At 38.0% G+C, this 23,134-nt stretch overlaps 1 pseudogene; it reads left to right on the forward strand.

The window, feature by feature from the left end:
• Positions 1–9,405: 9,405 nt before the first annotated feature.
• Positions 9,406–23,134, forward strand: part of LOC119809444 — a 28,772-nt pseudogene continuing 15,043 nt past the window's right edge.

The raw sequence follows: 23,134 nt of genomic DNA on the forward strand, positions 1-23,134 counted from the left end.
TTTCTGGCCTTTAGCAATTTGTCATTGCTGTGAATTATAATTACAACAGTAATGAGAATAAAATATAGGATAAAAAGTCATTTTAGAAAATAATATTCAGTGCTTTTGTAAAATTTCTTGTCAGATTTTATATTCACTCAAAATGATCACATCTGAACTTTTGCTTACTAGATGTATGTTTGATACCAAGTTTCCTATATCAGGCCTAGAATATAGCAAAAAAATTATGAACTGATGGGCTGGAAAGATGGCTCAGACTTTAAGAACACTGACTGTTCTTCCAGAGGTACTGAGTTCAATTCCCAGCAACCACATGGGGGTTCACAACCATCTGCAATGAGGTCTTATGCCCTCTTCTGACCTGCAGGCAGAAATACAGGCAGAACAATGTATACATAATAATAATAAAAAAGAATATGACAAATATATTTAAAAATATGAACTGAAAGAAGAGATGAACAGGACTTTTCTTTATATTTAGTATTTTATATAAGAAGGGTTATAAAATGCTAAAGTAACACTAAGGAAATTTTTTACCTAATTTAATTTTTTGCAGGAAGTTACCTTAGAGAATATAACTTGTAATAGTTCACTTCAGTAGTTACTTTCTTCAAGTATGCATTGATGCTCTTAAATATTATATCTAAGTGAAATGAAAATGTTGTTCAATGTTGAAGTAAATTGACTTAAAATATCAACGTTTTTATCTCTTTAAAGGTAAAATGTGTTTTTTAAATAGAACACCATAGCCATTTTAAATGGTATGTCAATGCATTTATCATTATAACTACACTGTTAATTTGTATGCGGTCGATTTAGAAAATCCAAGTATTTGTACAACTATGGACCAATTATCTATTAAAACTTAGAATAGCAATATAATAGTGGTAGCAGCAACACCAATAGCATTTAGCTAAGATTTACTCAGTGCTAGACTGTATGTTAATTAATCATCATGACTCCTCTGGGAACTTACTTGTATATGTATTACCACTCTTGTTATTATCGGTGTGACTAAAAATGAGAAAACTGGTACCTCTGGGATTCTGCATAGAAACTCAAGCAGCCAGCTAGAAATTACATTCTCACAAGCTTGATCTGAAAGGAATCTTTCCAACCTTAACTTAAATTTTTTCTTGGTGTGGTATCCAGAGTCGTCAAGGATATCACAAGAGAACCCACAGAATCAACTAACCTGGGCTCGTAAAGGCTCACAGAGACTAAACTGCCAACCAGAGAGCTTACATGGGACTGACCTAGGCCCTCTGCACATATGTTGTGGTTGTGTAGCACAGTCTTCTAGTGGGACTCCTCAGTGGGAGCTGGAACTGTCTCTGACTCTGTTGCATGCTTTGGGGAACCTTTCCTCCTACTGGGTTGCCTAGGCCAGCCTCAATAGTAAAGGAGGTGCCTAGTCTCACTGCAACTTCATATGCCATGGCTGACTGATACAAGCCTGCCCTTTTCTGAAAAGGAGGAGTGGATGAGGGAGAAAGAAAGGAAGTTGGGGAGAGGTTCTTGGAGGAGTGGAGGGAGAGAGGGACTGTAATCATGATGGCAAAAAAAATTGTTAATTAATTGAAGAAATTTCTTTGTTGGTATTCACTATTCTATCCAAGCACATCTATTTGCCAGGGAACCTTTAGGATTCAGCAGATCCCCTGGAATAACTTCAGACTGGGAGTGCCTTGAATCTACATAACACCAAAAAAAGAGTGACTTTAAGTTAGAGTCATGTAGTAGAGTTTCCCTGGAGCTGTCTTACAGTGGGAGAATTTGTCAGGCAGCTGCACATCTGGAACATGCTTTTACACTAATACTAAAGCTGACATGTGAAGAGGTCCTCTTTCAGGTGACAGAGGCGACTTTTTATGGTGTAATCTCCATAATTTATGTGAGTGTGTTTTAATGTACTCACAAAAGCTTTGCAGATATCCTCCTACTACCAACAAAGAACGTTCACCTTAGAATCAAATGACTGTGTCTTTGTTGGTGTATATCCTCAACATATATAAAATATATTCTGTGCCTTTGATCTGGGCCTCTTCGTATCTAGCATTATTATTCATATTGTCTTTTTACAGTATCCCATATTGCTTGTATACTTTTTTATATTTCATGTTCTCTAAAGGTCTGGTGTTTGCACCTTAAGTTATATTTCAAATAAAAATAGGGGCCAGGCGGTGGTGGCGCATGCCTTTAATCCCAGCACTCGGGAGGCAGAGGCAGGCAGATCTCTGAGTTCGAGGACAGCCTGGTCTACAAGAGCTAGTTCCAGGACAGGCTCTAGAAACTACAGGGAAACCCTGTCTCGAAAAAACAAAAAAAAATAGGGAAGCATATTATTAAATGAAATTCAATCTTTAATTTTATGAAGCAAAAAATAGTACCATTCTAACACCCTATCTAATACAAAGCAGATATAAAAAAGTGCAATTAATACAGAATAAACTCATCTTTTCTGTTGTATTTCATAGGATATATGTGGTCTAACTAATATAATCTTGAACTCTTAGGAAGAAGGAATCAAATGATTAACTAAATGATTATGGCTATTATTAGAAATAAAATATGATTTGCATTCATGAAAGACACTCTGGATGAGACTGACATCAATAGTTTTGAGTGAATCTGAGATGTCAAATGGATCTGAGAAAGATGAAAATTAAATACTTAAGTTAATCTTCAATCACTATGATACCACCTGAAACCTACTATCACAGAACTAGTAGGCAGAAGAAGAGTACATTACAATACATTTCTAATGTGAATGCTAGTAGTTATAAAACAAATAAAGGAGAAAACTATGGCCTAATGATAATTTGTATCTGAGAAGATCTACGACAAGAAAATATCAAGATGGCTGAAATCTTAATGCATATGGGCTGACTTGGTTCCGAGTTGTTTATAACAAAGAAAAACCCCCAAAACATTCCCATGCAAAGGAGTCTGAGCTCTGCCAGTCACATCTGAGAACTTTATGGAACACCCTCAACAAAGTAGACATCTGTAATAGCTGAACTCTAGAAGTTGCAAGGGCCACAAAATAACCAAGAGAACCGGGACAAGATCATGTGAGAAGGAAATCCTAGCAATTAATCTTAATGTGTCTTTCTCCCATTTAAGGAAAAGTTTAACATTCCTAATACGGCGTATGAAAACTGCACTGGAGCCAGCTGGTCTTCAGCTGAATCTGTCATCAAATACAAAGAGAGAGAGAGAGAGAGAGAGAGAGAGAGAGAGAGAGAGAGAGAGAGAGAGAGAGAGAGAGAGAGAGAGAGAGAGAGAGAGATGGGATTGGTTGGTATTATTTCTTTCAAGTTTCTGAAGGAACATAGTTGAAGAGATAAGAAGCAGATTCTCTGCTGTGAGTTCTGGTGGCTTTCACAAGGATTACCTTTATTGTGGAGCAGTATTGCATATTATCCTCCTGAGGTCTGGTATTAGGGACTGCTACTGCTTTAAAACAGTCTTAGCTCTATTGTGTTTCCCAGGTGAGGTGCAGGACTCAGTGTCTCAAGTGCTGCTGCTGGAGAGGAGCAGGACCAGTTTTTCCTTAGGGCTGTAGCCACTGGAATTCTGGGCAATCTAATCCTCACCTTAAATGGTAACAGGAGCCATGCAGGAGCTGAGCTCAGCACCATTAAAACCTAGCAGCCAGAGATGGACACACACACAACTGCTCAGAGACGTTTGCTCTGGGCAGGAAAAGAAGAAGCCAGGGGCCTACCAGGCACCTTGTGGAGCTGGGCAGTCTGGTATCATTATGGTGAGCAAATGCACAATGGGGTATGGGAGGAAAAAAGAGGCAGACAGAGAGGTTCACATGCTAGAGAGAGAGAGAGATAGATGGGCCTAAAGAGGGGAAGGCTGTGAAGAACAGACTGATGTGGGAAGCCTGTTTGCTACCTGGGTAAAGCATGATTAATAAAATCTCAGGGTCAGAAATTGGGGTTCAACTTGAAGACGTGAAAAGCAAAACATCCAGCCATTGGCTCTTACCTCAACCTCAGTCTGAAATGGCAATCCTGACTCCTGGAATCTTGAAGGAAACTGTGGTGAGAGCTGTCTTCCCCTGTTTTATATTCCTATCTAGGGCTGGGATTAAAGGTGTGAACCACCATCATTAAAGGCATGCACTGCCCATTTTCTATGGCAACTAGTTTGGCTACTGAGATTAAAGGTGTGTGTCACTGTGGCTACTGGGATTAAAAGTGTGTGTCATTATAATTACTAAGATTAAAGGTATGTGTTACCATAACCTAGTCTGTGAGGCTAACCAGTGGTTGGTACTGTTTTACTCTCAGATCTTCAGGCAGTCTTTCTTTATTAAAATATAATTCAAATGCCACTATTGATGTAGAATGTTTCTATCTATCTGTTGTTTCATTGGTTAATTAATAAGGAAACTGCTTGACCTGATAGGTCAGAACATAGGTGTGTGGAGTAGAAAGAACAGAATGCTGGGAAGAAGGGAAGTGAGGCAACCACCGTGAAGCAGTCGCCATGACTCTCCTCTCCGAGATGGATGCAGGCTAGAATCTTCCCCGTAAGGCACCACCTCATGGTGCTACACAGATTACTAAATATGTCAGTTATCCATGTCTGGGCACCACTCTGTAGAGTTGGGAGCAGCAGGGGGGGACTGTATTCCCGCCCGGCTCTGGGCTGCCTGGCTAGTTTATGCCTCGAAATAACAACACACAAATTGTATTCTTTTAAACACTGCCTGGCCCATTAGTTTCTAGCCTCCTCACTGGTTAACTCTCACATCTTGATTAACCCATATTGTGTAGCACCACCAGGTAATGCCTTACTGGGAAGATTCTAGCCTGCATCCATCTCGGAGAGGAGAGTCATGGTGACTGCTTCATGGTGGTTGCCTCACTTCCATTCTTCCCAGCATTCTGTTCTTTCTACTCCACCCACCTATGTTCTGACCTTCAGGTCAAGAAGTTTCTTTATTAATTAACCAATGAAACAACAGATAGATAGAAATACTCCTACATCACACTATACCTGGGGACAAGGTGTCATCAGGTTCTGGGCTGCTACCAAAGGCCATGTCTGGGTCCCTGGACCTACTGTAGCCCTGGTAGTGTAGGTATCTTTAACCCCTGTTACCACCAAGGGCCATGAGGAGTCCTGGGGTTAGGCTGCCACACATGGTGAAGTAGGGCCACCACAGTAGGGAATATCCTGATCTGATTGGCCTGGGCTGTCAGCCATGGTCATGGAGTTGTCCAGGCTTGACCTGTAGCCAGGGATCATGTGTGGGTCTGTGGCCTTACTGCAGCCAGCACCCATGTCAATGTCCATGGAGCCTGTCACCATAAGAGATCTTGTGAATGCCCATGATCTGAGTCCAGACCTGTGGCCGTGTTATGACATAGTCCAGATGATGCTGACCCGAGTTTCCTATTCTTCCACCCAGGGCCATGGTTCCATCCAGCCTGGGCTATTTCAAAGAAAGATGTCTGGGTCCATGATGATCCAGCAGCCAGGGTCTGTAATGATGTCTGTGGCCCAAGTTGCCATCAAGGGCAACCACATTGGTGCCCAGGTTCTAGGTCAAGGTGGCAACTAAGGTGCTGTGACAATCTAAGTGTCCTGCACTGCCTCCAGTGACCATGGTATTGACCAGCTCTAGCTGCTGCCAGGGGCCATTGCGCTTGCACAGCCTGGGACTGTGTTTGTGTCTATGGTACTTATTACCAAATGGGGTCATGTGGATGCTCAGGGTTGGGGACCCCACATGGAGATTTGCTGAGGTCTGAGGACCATCCTCCAACCAGGGTGATGCTAACTTGAGGGACCTGTGCTGTCACCTGGGGTCATTGTGTCATCTGGGCCAGGGCCACTGCTGAAAGCCATGTGTGGGTCCTTGGCCCCACCTTAGCCAGGGTCTGCGGTGATGTCTGTGGGTCCTGATACCATCAAAGGCCATGCCAACACCAGGGGTCTGGGCTGCCACCTCTGGCCATGTTGGTATCTGGCAGGCATGCTGCTGCAGGGGTCAGGGGTCATGCTGGTCTATGTGCTCTGCTCTATCATCTGGGGCCATGATGATTTCCAGGACAGGTGGCTGATAAAGACCATGTCTGGCCTGTGGTCATACAACATCCAGGGTCTGTGTTGATGTTTGTAGCCCATGGTGACACCAAAGACCATACAGATGCCTCCCAGGGTCTAGGTCACAATGTGTGGCCATGTTGGTGCCTGAGGGCCATGCTACTACTAGGGCCATGTCAATCTGGGTTGCCTGAACTGCCACATGGTTGCCTACACTGCCATATAGAGCAATGGTGTGCCCAGTCCTAGGCCTAAGGTCTTCTCTGGGTCTATGGCCATATCGACCTGGTTCTGGGTTGATGCCCATAGCTCCTATTGCCACCAAGAGCTGCATGCATACCCAAGGTTTGAACAACCACTGAAGATCATGTTGATGTCTGAGAGCCTTGATGTCTCTGGGGTCATACTGTCCTGGGTGACTTGTGCTGCCACTGGGGCCATAGTGACATCTGGGCCTGAGCTGCTGCTGAGGGCCATCTCTGGGTTCATGTACCTGCTGCAGTTGGGGTCTGTGATAATGTCCATGGTCCATGTGGCCACAGTGGGTTCATGCATGATGAACTCTGAGGGCTATGCTGAACCAGACCTGCTCCTCACTGTCCCTGGGATAGCAGGCCTTGCCCCTTGCTGGACACTGCAGCAGGAGAGATGGCCCCACTCTTATGTGAGAGATGAAACCCTGAACTCAGATGACCCTACCCCTCACCATTTCCATGACAAGCATGGCCCCAGTGGCATGAGCTTAGGAGAACTCACTCCACACTTCACCTGAAGGGAAATGTCTGAGTGTCCAGGACTGATCAACTCAGTTACCACCCAGACCCACATCTTGGGCCTTGGATTGGCCCACCCTAGCATCTTCCACATCTGTGACCTGTCAGAGGTTATGAAGGGACTGGTCCTGCTGAGCAATAACTGCAGGATCTCCATGAAGCAACATAAAGATTCCAAGAGGAGTTTTGGTGAGAATCCAGTTGTGATGGTGTGCCAGAGACCTTGAACCAGACAAATGACTCATTGCTATGAACATTTTGTGGGTAGAGGTAATTGGAAAGAGGGTATGCTGCATGACATATTACAACCCCCAATGACACTAGGATGAATTAATATGTGTTGGAAAGATAGAGGAGCAAAGTGCATTTGTGTGTGTGTGTGTGTTGTTTTTTATTGATTTTGAAGGATGGTTCTTTTGGGGGGATGGTGCAGGGGTGAGGAAAGAATATGGAATTACTAGGAGGTGAGCAGGATTGGGGTGCATGGTATGAAATCTCAAAAGAATTAATAAAGAATTGTGTTATTACATTTTTTAAAAGCAAAAATGGGCATTTTGTTTTGCATTTCATGTGTGCTATTTCTACAACTGATGGGAGTAAAAACACTGGGGGCTTCCATGATATAGATTTCCCTATGTATGGAGCTGCTCTGTGTTTCTAGAAAACATCTAGCAAATACTTTGTCTGCACTGCACAGTGAACTGTGCTTTGGAAACAGGGGTGAACACTTTATGGACCTGGAACCCTGAAGGACATTTCTGAAGATGAAGACATGCATTTTTCATGAGTACATGCTAATTCAAAGCCTGTCAGTTCATATCTTTTTCTCACAAACATTAAAAATAATATGTCATTGCAATGAACACATATTACATATATTACATATATAAAGCAGTCATATTATAATTTTGCAAACAAGTTTTATTGCATGCATTTAAGGTACAGGAAATATCATAGAGGCAAATACAACAACATGCTTATTGTGGTAGAATAAATGAATATGTCCTTCATACCTGCTCATTTAGAAAGTACACTGAAATAACAAAATATTATTGATTTTATTTCTGACAGTGCACATGTAATCTTTCAACTAGTTTATCCTTTGTGTTACATAGTTTGACAAACATCTACCTATTTCCTACCACCTAATCCCTGATAATCATCATTTTAGTCTGTATTTATAGGTCATGTTGCTTTTTAGATTTTACATATAAGCAAGAATATTTGTTTCTCAGTGTAAAGCAGAAAGATGACCTTTTTTAAAGGCTTAGTAGCATCCCATGCTGTGTATGTGTTTATGCATGTGTATGTGTGTGCGTGAATTTTGTAGGCAGAGACTGCTCATTCATTTCCCTGCCATTGAAACCCAAATAATCACACAGAAACTATATTAATTACAACACTGTTTGGCCAATGACTCAGGCATATTTAGCTAGCTCTTACATCTTAAATTAACCCATTTCTATTAATCTATGAATCATCACAAGACTGTGGCCTACCAGTAAGGTTCTGACTGGTAGCCGGCATCTTTCTCCTTTGGCAGCTACATCCCTGACTCTGTCTACTTTCTCTATGTATCCCTTGCAGCCTGGCTATATTCTGTCCTGCCATATGCCAAAGTTGCTTTATTTGTTAAGCAATAAAAGGAGCACATATACAGAAGGACATCCCACATCATCTCCCCTTTTTTGTCTAATAAGAAGAAAGGTTTTATCTTTAACATAATAAAATCACATATGCAAAGCATTTATCAAGTAAGAATTACAGTAACACATGTGCGTGTATGCATGTACATGTTTGTGTATGTGTGTGTATGTGTGTGTGTGTGTGTGTGTGTGTGTGTGTGTGTGTGTGTGTGCATGGGCATGTTTGTCCAGTTTCTTTCTCAGGAATGAAAACCTAGTTTGTCAGCACATGTTTTTGCTATTGCAGTGTTTTAGAGTTGCAGTGAGCATGGGGTCCAGTTGCCTGTATGACATCATCTCTCTTCCTTTAGCTGTATACCCAGAACACTGACGGTTGACTTTTGGCACTTCTATTTTTACTATCTTTAGTAACTTCTATACATTTCCCATAACTTCATTAATCACCATTTCCACCAACAGTAAATAACATTTCCTTTTTTTCATGACCCAAACTGATTCTTTCTTTCTGTTTGTTGTTGCAGTTATCCTAACAGATGTGAGGGGATATCTCAAACTGACTTAGATTTCCATTTCCCTATTGATCAGTGATGTTGAAGAGATTCTTATACTGATCATTTTTGCCATCTTTGGAGTATCTTTTTAGTTTGAAACTTTGTGTTATTTTTAGTATATGCTATACACTTCATAAGTAGAATGCAGTATACCATTATAGTATAGTTCAGTATAAAGCAGGAATGGTGACTGTCATTCTAAGCTCATAGACTCATTGTCATTATTTGGTGAAACTATGCACTAAAAAATCTTAGAAAGGGTTGACAAATGGTAACTCTTCTCAACAGCAGCAGTGGCAGCAGCAGTAGGAGCAGCAGCATTCCAACCACACTTCGCTGCAAAGTTTTCTGCCAACCGTAAGCATGGGTTGGCTCACTGGAGTTCTGGAACTCAGAATCACTTTTGAGACATTAAATAGCCATTTCTATCAGAACATCAGCATACAAGTGAGATTTTACCATGTTATTGGTTCTGAACATTTACACTAAAGAGCAAGAAAAGCTCTTCTATTACACACCAGGAAGAACACTTGATTTGCTTATAGACATGGTGTAAGGCTGGAAATATAAAGACAAAGATAGGGTAGTAAGCAAAATCAAAAGAAAAAAATTGTATAATACTAATGTCAATGCAATACAAAATAAAAATTATATACAAATTATTTTGAAGAAAAATAATTATGAAAGTTTTTGTAAGAATTTATGCCCAAATACTCATAATTATTTTACAATGATGATATTCTCTGTTTTGTATATTTGGTTAATAATTGACATCCACCCATGTATTACCTTGTAAATTCAGGTACCTTCCATCTTAACCAAGTGTAGCATTTTCTTTTGTTTGTTTTATGCTTCAGTGGCAAGGCATTCAGAGTACAAAAGAACAAGACAAAGCTCCATGGACATTGGTAAGGTAAATTCATAATGACACATAAATCATCACAAACGCTTGCTCTAAGAAGCTTTCTACTAAACTGTGTCTTCTAAATTAGTCTATTATATTCTTCATAATCCTCAACACTGACTGAAATAACAATGTTTCTTTGTTTCCTTTTCAATTGAAGGACTTTTCCTCCCTAGTTAAAATAAAAAATTAAGTAACCAAATACTTTTCCAGGCTTTCCTGCTGTGTCCTCCAGGCTAAGAATCCTGCCTGACACCTACTTGGTGTCCGAGAAATTTGAATTAGGTGGCTAAGCATGAATGCATAGAAAATGTGTTCGGGTCTCCTAACCCTATAAAGCTCAGCCCCACTCTTCTCAATCACTAAAGATTTTAGTTTGTTGGATTTCCAAAAGTTTGTGAATTCTATTGCCAAGGATAAATAACTTGAAAATGCATAACAAAATGAGATTCACAAGGTCTACTGACAAACACAAGTAAACATTGTATCCTGGGTATTGTGATTCCTCCATGCTTTTTATCGACTTGCAAAAATAGTTACAGCATTACATCCACAGAAAACATAGCAATAGTTATGAAATCAGCATAAAGATATGAGATTATTTCTTCAAATTTACTTCACAAGTAAATACATGAATCTTTGTCATGTTTAGCAAGGAAAAATCCACCGTAACTGAAATTACTCCCATATACTCACCCATATCTTAATTACACTACGATAATATCAGAGACTACAACTTCAACAGAATTTTATCACATCTCTTGTTTAACCACATTTTTTTTTCTTGCTTGGGCCCCAGGAAAATATTCATGAGGTAAAACTGGTAATACAAAAATAATTATTTGAAAAACATTATATGAAGTAAGTTGTTGCTTCTCTACTGGATGCCAGTTTAAATTGAACTAATTTGTTTTACTGGTAGCTTAAGAAAACCCCAACACAGCAGCTCGACAATTATGGCCAGGTGCAAGAACTTAATTCAACAAATTCTAGGTGGATTCTCCCTGTCTGCACCATAGGCCCCATTTTCAGCTGTAGCTAGTGCAGATGCCTTGAAGAGCCTGAGTAAACATGATCCAGCCAGTCCTTGAACAGAGATATTGAACTGTTTCCAAAACTATCAATAATAAAAGTGGTATTACTGTGGACATAATTCCAGTCACTGAGGGAAACGACTTGAACAGAAGTTTTCAGAATATGTGTGTGGGGGTGGGGGAGTAGGGAAAGGAATTTATTCCTTTAGATTTCTTTTCATGCACAGGGATAACACAGTTAATATTTTTACATTGAGACCATGTCTATAATTCTTATAATTTGGAACGATACAAAAATAATGTTACTGAGCCATTAACACTAACATCTGTAGACAGCAAATGTTTCCTGGAAGGACTTTAGTGATGCCCCAAATGGTACATCAGTAAAAGACAGAGACCTTTTAGATGACAATCTGCTTACAGAAGGTCACAAGAAAGCTTAGCAGGCAGATAAAGCATTTATAGACCTCTCCACAGTCTCCATTTGCTAACATTCAGATTTGAAAACTTAAGTGTATTTGCTTATTTGTCTCAATAACTTTCTTTAAGTGGCTTTAAGAAAATAAACCAAACGATGAAAATCAACATTTCTACCATTTCAGTGTTAGACACAACAGTATTTTTCTCATCACAATTCTAGATAATAATTTTCTTAGACTTGCTTGGGCTCTTAAAACATATAACCAATGATATTATACCAAGGTTGGACATAAATAAAATTTCCTGATCACAGTAAGGCTAACTTATCTGTGACGTGTACACCCCATCCGCTTCAGTTTGCCAGCCCTCCAGAGTCAGGCTAGGGGGGAGGGACTAGAAAGCCACTTTGTTTGAGATTCATATCAGAAAGGAGAAAACACCTTTGTTCTGTCACTTCCCATTTGTCCCAAACAATGAATTTGCCATCAAGATCTATCCTGAAACATTTCTTTTTGAAATTTCTAGTAATTTATCTAGCAAACTCTATGTGAAAGCTTTATCAAGATAAAGATAATCTGTAGAAACTGACAATATTAATTAGAGGTACCATGGAAACTTGGAATAAATCACTGGGCCGTGTTTACTCAGATATGAGTGGTCTGGACATTTTGAAATCCATCTAAAGTCAGAAATATATGAAATTAAAAAAAACCTAAAAAAATCTGAATCAAGTTCATGGGCCTGAAAGATCAGTTCTTAGGAACTAAAAGGAAAATTTAAATTCAGTCAGAAGTCCTAAAGAATTTCAAAGTGGACACAGCAACTTTTCTCATTTTTCATTAATTACTTATAAATAGGACTTATTATTAATGATCTTTAGTTGGTAAACTAAAATCTCTAGGGCTGAGATTTAGATATTAATAATATAGCAAATTAACTCTTACCACATTCAAGTTTTATATGTGAAAATTGTAATTTGAATATGCTATTCAACTCATAACAATTTCATTGTGCTATTACTATCCAGATAATAAACTTAACTCAAAGAAACAAGCTTTGTTTCGTTGTATGATGAAATTTGTTGGAAGCAAGATATTTTTCACTCAAAACACTTTAAAACAACACAATATATGAAATGACAAGAAACATACATTTTAACATTCATTTATCTTCTTTTAAAAAATTATTGAAAACTCATGAGTCATGTTACAAAAAATACATAAACACCAATTATAATTTATAGAACCTCAAATTCTTTTAAGAAATTAAATGTCATTATGCAGTAAGGTGATAATTATTGTTACTAAAACTACATTTTGAAATATCGTAAATATATTACATATATTGAAATTACTTATGTACATTTAAGTGCTATTGTCAGCTTTTCTATGCAGAAGAAAATAAATATATTATTCTATTCCATATCCTAGATATTTAATAAGATCTGATAATTATACATAAGAAATTTTGGCTATGAATTATACTACAAAGAATTTAAATCTTCTGAAAATCTCAGTAGGACAGTTGTTCACAAGAGTTTAGCTACTGATAAGATCTTCTGTGTTCTCTGTTTGAACATGGTTAGAGCTCAAGGCCTGTAAGTAGCCTCTAGAATGCACATGCTTCTATTCCTCAGCTCAGAAAGTCAAGTTCCAAAGATGACGAAGCCAGTGAGGTAGCCACACAGATTTATTCCCCAGGTCTTCTGCAGTCCAGTCCAGTAAATGCCAACAAGCCATCATACTAATTCCCAGATAAAGTTTGCAATAAAGATTTTCCTCACATAAAATGTGCATGTTTAATTAGTGCAAGGTGAAAGGAGCTTCAAGCCACTTGGCAGTACATTCAAACTGTATCACATGGATAGCCTGAGAGTCTGTCTCCTCACCCACTTCTCTCTCCTGATGTACTGGAGAGAGGACACTGAATTTACTTACTATCTCAATATACCAATGAGGTGAAACAGAGACCTAACAATCACTCTCACCACATAAGGTATTCTTGAATTTCTCCAAAGTGGATAGGTGATGTAAAACTTCCTCCTAAAAACTGAAACGAAAAATTAACCTTCCACCATCACTGACATTGAGTTAAAATATCCTAAGTACATAAAAATACATAAATGTAAATATAAAATGTTTTTTACTCTAACACATTTACTTTTGTTCCCCAGGGTGAAAATGCAAAATACTGGAAAAGGCAGAGACTCTGATAATTTTTACAAAACTGACAGAAATGATAAAGCCATAGAATATTATTTCTCAGTTGCGTCATTAATATGATTGTTCTCAGTTCAACAAAACAGTTTAATTTTATCTTCAAAGAACATTGTAATTTTATTTTTTCTGCTTATACTTCACAATAGATAATTACAAGTGTAATCATTATTGGTCATTGGCCATTAATTTGTTTCAGTGTATGTACCTCACTGGGCAGTAATTACTGCACTGCCTTCAATAAGAAAGATATCATTAACAAAATGAGAAGACTGAAGAAAATATGTTAATTACCATAAGTGCTTTCTGGAATAAACAGTCTAACAATTAAAATCACACTTACTCTCTGTCAGACTACATTATGTTGTGCAAAAATGAAAAAGAAAGAGAGAAATGCTACATAATTTGATGAAAAGACATTTGAGAGAATATGGTTTTGCTTTAAATCCACATCAGCACCTCTAATGGCTCTAAGGTAGAAAGGCATTCTTATACCAAACAGTGTGTCTTAAAAGCTCATTATCGCCAATGAAGAAAAAGTTAGCTTAGTTCTGTACATTATAATTATGATAAATATCTTAAAATTATGGAAATTATCTCAGAGTTTGGGACTATTTGTATGGTGATTAAACTGATTTTCTTTAGCCTCCACATAAATAGATCACAGAGTGTTTTAGTTACAGCAAATTTGGACCACAACCAACTCAAGCAAGTGCAGAGAGCTGAACATGTTTTAAGGTAGATTTACAGTACATTTCTATAGCCAAAAATAACTGTCAAAACAATTCTCCCTGCCGGGCGGTGGTGGCGCACGCCTTTAATCCCAGCACTCGGGAGGCAGAGGCAGGTGGATCTCTGTGAGTTCAAGGCCAGCCTGGTCTACAAGAGCTAGTTCCAGGACAGGCTCTAAAAAAGCTGCAGAGAAACCCTGTCTCGAAAAACCAAAAAAAAAAAAAAAAAAAAAAAAAAAAACAATTCTCCCTAGACTTTAATCTTCATTGTTCAGGATGATCACTCATTACATTCTAAACACATTGATTCTTCATGGACGTTGGTCCCTTTATCTCCAGACATGTGGGTTTGTGTGTGTGTGTGTGTGTGTGTTTCCTGTAGCTGTTCATTCAGGGCTCTTCAGCAGCTGGGTTTGGTGTGCTCGTCAGCTCCAAACTCTGCAGCTGTTCTATTGTCTTGAACAAGGCACACCACGTTTTATTATCATTCTTATGCCACCAGGCCTTTGCAGTTGCTCCTTCCACTGCTCTAGCAGAGCCCTTTACACCCCAGTTGCTGGAAGCCCCTTACAAACATCCTCCTCTCTGGAGAAGATTTGCTGATGCGCATCTCTAATAGCAGGCTGCTTCCTCACTCTCAGATCATCTGCTCCTTCATGACCTTCAAGCCTCCCTGGATCTAAACCACACAAGCTCAACTCTATTTGATTCTGGTGCTATTATCACTTAAGGTTAGATATCTAATCATGAGATTAGATATAATCAATCAGTAGTTCTCCCACAGCCACACAGTAATATTGTTCCATTTAAGCCCCTCTTAGGTTCTAAGGCGTGTGCACCTAGCATATTTGCAAATAGCATTGTCTAAAATGGTAACATCAGAAATATTGTCAAAAACATGTACTTTACACTCCAGGAGTTTTGTAATACTTATTTAGGAATTTGAGAAAATTTACTTGTATTTTATAAAAATAATTTTTCTACAAACATCTGTATCAGTGAGACTACAAGAAAAATTGTATTATAAAGCAAAATGTACAGCTATACCAAGCTTGTTTACTATGGCAAAGAATGTCAGATGCACAACAAACATCTCTCTCCTGCAGGCAGAAAACATAGCTAGATCACATTTCCCAGAACCAGTGTAGTCTGCCATATAACATATGTACCTACCTTCTCATTTCCTTTGACTGGAGATTGGAGGTGCACGCCCTGCTGAGTGATGCCATGTGACATGGAGGCAGAGCAACAATGCACACGCACCAGTCCCTAGAAGCCCTAATGCTGAGTGATAAAAAGGCATCTGCTTTCTAACCAATACCTATTCACAGTGTATGTTTCAACAGATACCATATCATGACTGATAACTACACATCAGAATGTCAACAGTAGCACCAATTTTTTTTAATTTTATACTTTTCTTGCTTAAATACATGTTAATTTTGTAATAATAGCATTTTTTTTAAAAAATGAAGTCTTTATTAGTTTTTTCTTAAAGAAATCATTGACTTCTAGAGCTACCATTTCCAGTACAGAAAATTTAATGCCTGTCTGTCATTGCCATTATACATTTGTGTAATGTGGGGGAAACATAGCATTTCACTGATGCTTTCTCACGTAAGCAAATTCCTTAGAAAATAACATAAGCATAATATTTAATTTATTGCTTTGTAGAGACATTTTTGCCTTGGCTAATGTCATTTTAAACAGTCATAAATCCTCATCTTAACTAATACAAAGTAAATGTTCTCTGCTAAATCAATTTCCACCCTTCAGATTCTGAAGAAATTTAAATAACCTCCCTAGTATCTCTCCATACTTGACTGGATCATCTTGACAAACATGTCAGACCTTATAAACTCTTTAGCTCTTAGAGTGACATTAGCTTGGTTTTTCAGCCCTCTGACATACCAGTCACAACTCTGTTAATGTGATTTATGGTTAAATTAAACATAAACCATCATTATGAAGATAAAAGGGTAAAGATGCAAGTTACAAATGCAGAAATGATAGGCAATGTTGGGCAGCAAGTTCAATGCAGTCTCCCTCAGCTTTCTCTTCTGGAATTGGCTATCCCACAGGATCTCTGTCAGAGACATCCCACATAGAATAGGATGCCCTGTTCAGCATTCCAGAGTGTTTGTACTATATAAAAGCATACTAGAAATATGGCCATGGTTTTTAAAGAAAAAAAAAACAGTGTCTCATTTATTTTTCTCTTTGTGTCTGCATAGGGTTTTATGTTTTACGTTTCCTTTTTCCATTCTCGCCTTACAGATGTGGAAACCAAGACTTAGTTCATGTTAATGTCCTAAGGTTATAAAGAGGTATAACCCTTTCACTAACACCACAGTAGTCCCTGTCAGTCGTAATTTGTTACAGTGCTCTTCTCATACCTCTTAAAGTCATTTCCAGGAAAATAAATGATTTACTTAGCCTGATGTTTTCTGAGAACTTTTACCTTGCCACCTTCCAGCTCAGTCTTCAGAGTTGACCAATGTCGCCTATTTTTCCATTTTTCTGCACTTAATCTGTTACATTCTCCTTAGTCAAATGTTTTTATCCCTGTAGGATTGTCTTCATGCCATAAAATTATCTACCTTTAACCAGACTGTAATCCTCAGAACACAATATGTGTTATCACTATTCATGTTTTCTCATAGCTTAGTGTACGTTCCCAAAAGTAGATATATGGACAACCAAATAAATGACAGAAACTATTTTAAAATGTATCAAATGAAATAAAATTCCCAATTAGTGATGCCTCACTGCAGTAAGTCTAAGCTCTTTTGCTGTTATATTAAAACACTCACTTCAATATCTCCTAGTTACTTACATAGTCATTTTTTAATTTCTTCATTCGTATGTTATGCATATGGATGTTCTCTGTGTGTGTGTGTGTCTGTGTGTGTGTGTCTCTCTGTGTGTGTATGTGTGTGTGTGTGTGTGTGTGAGAGAGAGAGAGAGAGAGAGAGAGAGAGAGAGAGAGAGAGAGAGAGAGAGAGAGAGAGAGAGAGAAGAGGTTGGGAGATTTTGTACCACTTGTGTGACTTGTGTTAACAGAGGTCAGAACAGGGTGTTGGATCCCCTGGAACTAGAGTTACAGTTAGTTGTAAGCTACCACATGGGTGTTGGAAATCAAGTCCAGGTCCTCTGGGAGAGAAGCCAGTGTTCTTAACTACTGCGCCATTTATCCAGCTTCTACATTATCTTTCTGGAATAACTTTGCCTAACCCAATGGTCAAAAGCTTTTCATACAGCCCATAGCTGTTATAAAACTGTGACCCCATTGGGTCTTTATAAAGTTGCTCGAAGATTTTTCTCCCTAGGAACACATGTAGAAATCTCCAAAGACATTCAGTTGGAGATTTTTCCAAAAATTATTTATTGAACATTGATTATTACTAGAAAAATGAGTTTCAGTGTTGAAAATGTCAAGGAAAGTTTCCTAGAGGAAGAAAACTTTCACTTGAAAATTAATAATGAATTTTATTAAATAATAGGAAAAAATAAAGGGCAGAAGGCCCAAGTACATACAAAGTCACAGATACGAAGAACATCAAGTGTAGATGGGGAATATGAGGATGCCCTGTGGCAATGGGTCTTAAAAAGGTAAGAGACTTGAGATTAAAAGGAGATGATGATGGAGAATCAGAGGCAGCAGCTGAGGTCTCTGCAGGTTATATTACTGCATAATCTTCAGCTTCAAAGAGTGATTAATATATCAAAACTTGTTCTAACATAGAGATTTACCACTAAAACAAGTACATTTTTGTAATATACCAGGATTTTTGTTGACAGAGGTGTCTGTCCTACTTGGTTCCGCAGTTGTTCAGTCCCAAAGAAACACACAGAGGCCTTCATTAATTGGATGGCCTATTAGCTCAGACTTTCTTATTAACTAACTCTTACATTATACATGAACCCATTATTTTTGTCTGTTTTAGCCACGTGGCTTGGTACCTTTCATTAGAGAAACATTCTCATCTTACTTCCTCTGTGTCTTGGTGAAGACTGCAGACTGATCCCTTTATCTTCCCAGAATTCTCCTGTTCTCATCACCTCGCCTATACTTCCTACCTGTACACCCCACATATACTTCCTGCCTGGCTACTGGCCAATCAGCATTTTATTAAAACAATACAAGTGACAAATCTTTACAGGGTACAAGACCATTATCCCACAGCAGATTTTGTTTGATTTATGCCTACTTATAGAGAAAAAAAGGATCTAATAATTTCACTTAGGAAGAAAAAAATATTTCTTGGCTGCTTTCTGGAAACCATTCTCTCTAACAAATTGTACTTGAGAATTTTGTTACCAACTACTCTTTCTCTAGCCTCACCTAACTGTTTCAAATTTTCTTTCTTAAACATTTTTTTTCTCAGAGATCATTTTCACAACTATTTTTGTTTCTCTGGAATGTTTTCTGATTCCAAATCAGAACACAGCTCTCCACTAATCATTTCAGACATTGAGCTAGATCTTTTTCCCTTGCTATGTTGACATTAATAAAAACACATCTGGCATCCCTTTTCTATGAATCTTGAAAGAATAGTATAAAGAATCTTTTAGAATCCTCCCTTAAAAAGAAACTATTCAAATACTAGGAAGATATCATAACTGGGGAAGTGCTTGCTGTGGAGGCCCAAAGACCTTAGTCTGATCCCCAAAACCAACATCAATAGTAGAGTGAAGAAGCTAGTTTGAAAGTTTCATTAATTATATGCTACACATTAACCTTTGTTTACTGAAAAGTAGTAGAATAACTGAGAAATTTGGCTGTTTGTATGGTGTTTGTATGTGGTACACATGTGTTTACAAGTTCAGGTATGCATGTGTGTGTGTGTGTGTGTGTGTGTTTGTGTGTGTATGTGTCAAAGGTCAACATTGTATGTCTTTCTCAATCACTCTCCAGCTTATAAAATCTCTTGTTGAACCAGGAGCTCACCAGTTTAGCTAGTCTGGCTGGTGAATGAACAACAGTGTCCTCCTGTCTCTGTGTACACCTGTCACCAGAACTAGGGTTGCAGTTATAGATACACAGTGCCAGCTTTGGCTTTTTATGTAGGTTCTGCACATCTAGCTTTTTATGTAGGTTCTAGCAAACAGTTTACTCAATGAACTATCTTTCTTGACTCTAAGTGTGTTTTCAAATAATAACTATCCGTTACTTGGTAGATATAATTTTTTTATAAAAAAGAAACTAAAAAAGATGAATTTACAAACAGAAAACATATTAGGCTCATTCTTAGGAACTAAACCCAAAGTTGCAATTTTCTTTTTTACAAAAATAATCCTTTCAGCTGGAGAGATGGTATTAGACATAGTGACAACGCATTTGAAGTCCTCGACTCAGTTGTAGCATCTTCCTTGTCAAACACTTATTGTTTCATAGCCAAACTAGGGTAGCATGTATATTATAACTCAAATCACATATTCTGTTGTATGAATATATGCACATACACGTAATAATGAATATTAGAGAAAAGATAAATTTTGCTACATTAGTTCAAAATAAATAGATAAGTTGGGTTGGTAGAAAAAGGGAAGTGGATCTGGGAGAGGAGTGACTATGGCCAGAATATATTGTGCAAAATTCTCAAAAGTTTGATAAAAATTGAGAAATGTCTCAAAATAAATATGAGCTGCTGATGTAGGTGGGTCTTCTATCTATCTGTTGCTTTCATTGGTTAATTAATAAAGAAAACTTCTTGGCCTGATAGGTCAGAACATAGGTAGGCAGGAAAGACAGAACAGAATGCTGGGAGGAAAAAGGCAGTAAGACAGTCACTATGAAGCCAGACACCAGGTCAGACATGCTGAATATTTCCCATTAAGCCACCACCTTGTGGTGCTACACAGATTATTAGAAATGGGTTAGGCAAGATGTGAGAGTTAGCCAGTAAGAGGCTAGAGCTAATGGGCTGGGCAGTGTTTAAATGAATACAATTTGTGTGTTGTTATTTCAGGGCATAAGCTAGCCAGGCAGCAGGGAGCTGGGCTAAAGGAACACAGTCCGCTGCTCCTTACTACAAGCTGCAAATCACATATATGTGTATGATTATAGTATATCCTACTAATATGTATAAATACTATGTGTCAATTGAATTTTAAAGGAACTCCCATGTAAAAATCATTAGTGATCCTTCTAGCAACCCTCTACAGAAATAAAATATACTTAAATACACCATTTGCTGGAGTTTCCTTGAATGATTCAAGATTTTGGTAAAGCTACATATGAGAAAAATTTTCTGCACTATGACTACATTAAGAAGATTCAATAATGTGAAATAAAATGCTATATATTCTCAAAAGTATTGTCGCTATAGATACTATCACTAATAAGCATAAGAAGACATGTTTCATTTGAAAGATTACATATTGGTGGGCTAGAGAAATAACTCTGTGCTTAAGAAGCATATCGTAAAAAAAAAAAATAAAGAAGCATATCGTGCTTCTAAAGGGCCTGAGCTGGTTTGGTTCCCAGCACTCACCTAGGGTGAACTTCTCAGCCTACAACTCTAGCTTGGATGATCTGACACCCTGCACTCAAGTCTGCATTCTCATACACAGATACATATATACACATGTATAATTTTAAAGCATATAAGGCCCCATCCACACTATGCCAATCTAGGACCATTTGGAGTTCAAACCTGGAGTCTGAACCAGATCAAAAGGTAGAAATGTCCAGATCCAGTTCAACCATTCTTCATACTATCAGCAACCAGAGTAACCACAACCAGTGCTGGGCCCTAAGAACAGATGGAATCAGACCAAAATTTAAAGACCTAGATTAAAGACCTCCAGAACCAATCTTATCCCCATCCACCTACTTGCCTCCAGCCCAACCAAAGAGTTGACCTAGGACTGTATTGAATCCAAACCAGAACTCTGGGAAGGGATTCCCAGAACCAATCCACCATCCTACTCAACTTTCAGCCACCACTCCCACTGCTGGAAGAAAAAACTACATGGATCTTATTCTGGAACCCTATTTAGAAACACTCAGACAGTACATCCCTTGTCTACTCAACTGTCTGAAACCCCACCCACCATCCCTACATGGAACCACTTCGAGTCTAAATCCAAAAACTTAGAGAAGTCACAAGGCTGAAAGCCAAACATTCATCAGTTGGTCTGACAAGTTAAGGTAACAGCAAAGATTCAAGCATCTACTCAACAAATATAAGACCAGTTATCCATACCAAGAAGCAAAATAAATGTCCTAAGTCCAGACACCTACGTCACATCATGAAATCAGAGTACAAACAACAGCAGCAAAACATGAAAATACCTGACCATAATCTTCTCTAGAAACTAGCATGACCACCACAATATTCTCTGAGGTAAGCGAATTAGTTAATACACAAGACAAGGAATTCAACATAGAAATTATAAATAAATTTAAAGTGGTAAAGACAATATGAATAAATGTATGAATGAAGACCATGAAAACAGAGTTGTATAAAAAGTGAAAACAATTCAAGATATGATAGCAGTATTTAATAAAAAGAGTATCTAGAGAAAAGCCAAACAAATGAAATTCAACATGAAAATCTTAAGAAACTGAACAAAGAGCTCAAAGGAATGACTCACCAAAAGGTTGAATGAAGGGGAAGAGAAAAAAAAACAGGACTCAAAGGCAAGGCAAAAGAAATGAGTCTATCAAAGAAAATGCTAAAAAGGACCAAAGCATCTAGGAAATCTGGGACACAATGAAAATATCAAACATAAGAATAATAGGTTGGAAGAAGAACAAATCCATGTGAAAGGCAATGAAACTATTTTCAACAAATTCACAGGAGAAAATTTCCCAGATCTAAAGAAAGGCATGCCTATTAAAGTGCAAGAGGGATATATACAGGACAAGAAAACACAATCCCCATATCACATAATAGTCAAAACACTAAATGTAGAGAACAAAGAAAAGATATTAAAGCTGCAAGAGAAAAAGACCAAGTCAAATATAAAGGCAGACCTATTAGAAAAATGCCTAACTCTGTACTGGAGACTTGAAAGCTAGCAAAGCTTGGATAAATGTTCTACAAGTTCTGAAAGACCGCAGATGCCAGCTCAGACTACTGTATTCAGGTCTTCTGTCTCTACAGAGCACATTTGAAGAAATGTTTCAGTCTGAAGGAAAGATTAGACCCAAGAGGAGACAAGGAATAAATAATCCCTGAATAGTTAGTCAAAAGATGTCTAATAAAACAGTACCACCATCACAACAAAATAAATGAAATTAATAATAAACATTATTCAATAATAATTCTAAATATTGTCTTGATTCCCTCCAAGAAAAAGGCACAATTGAAGAGATTGTATTGACAAACAAGATCCATCTTTCTGCTAACTCCAAAAAACATGTCACCATCAATGACAGATACCAACTTAGTGTAAAAGGATAAGAAAAAATATCCTACTAGGTTGTGGTGGCACACACCTTTAATTCAAGCACTCAGGGGGCAGAGGCAGGAAGATCTTTAAGTTCAAGGTCAACCTGATCACAGATAGTTTGTTCCAGGACAGCTAGGGTTGCACAAAGGAACCTTGTCTTGAAAAATTAAAAAAATAAAAATAAAAAGAAGAAAAAGGAAAAAAGGATGGAAGAAAGGGAAAGGTATTCTAATTCTAAACAAATGGAGCAAAGAATCAAGCAAATATAGCTATTTTAAAGAACTTAAAAATAGATTTCAATGCAAATCAAAACAACTCTGAGATTCCTTCTTACACCTGTAGGAATGGCCAAGATCAAAAACACTGATGACAACTTGTACTGGA

This window comes from Arvicola amphibius, chromosome 3 (genome assembly GCF_903992535.2).
Source record: "Arvicola amphibius chromosome 3, mArvAmp1.2, whole genome shotgun sequence".
Lineage (NCBI taxonomy): Eukaryota > Metazoa > Chordata > Mammalia > Rodentia > Cricetidae > Arvicola > Arvicola amphibius.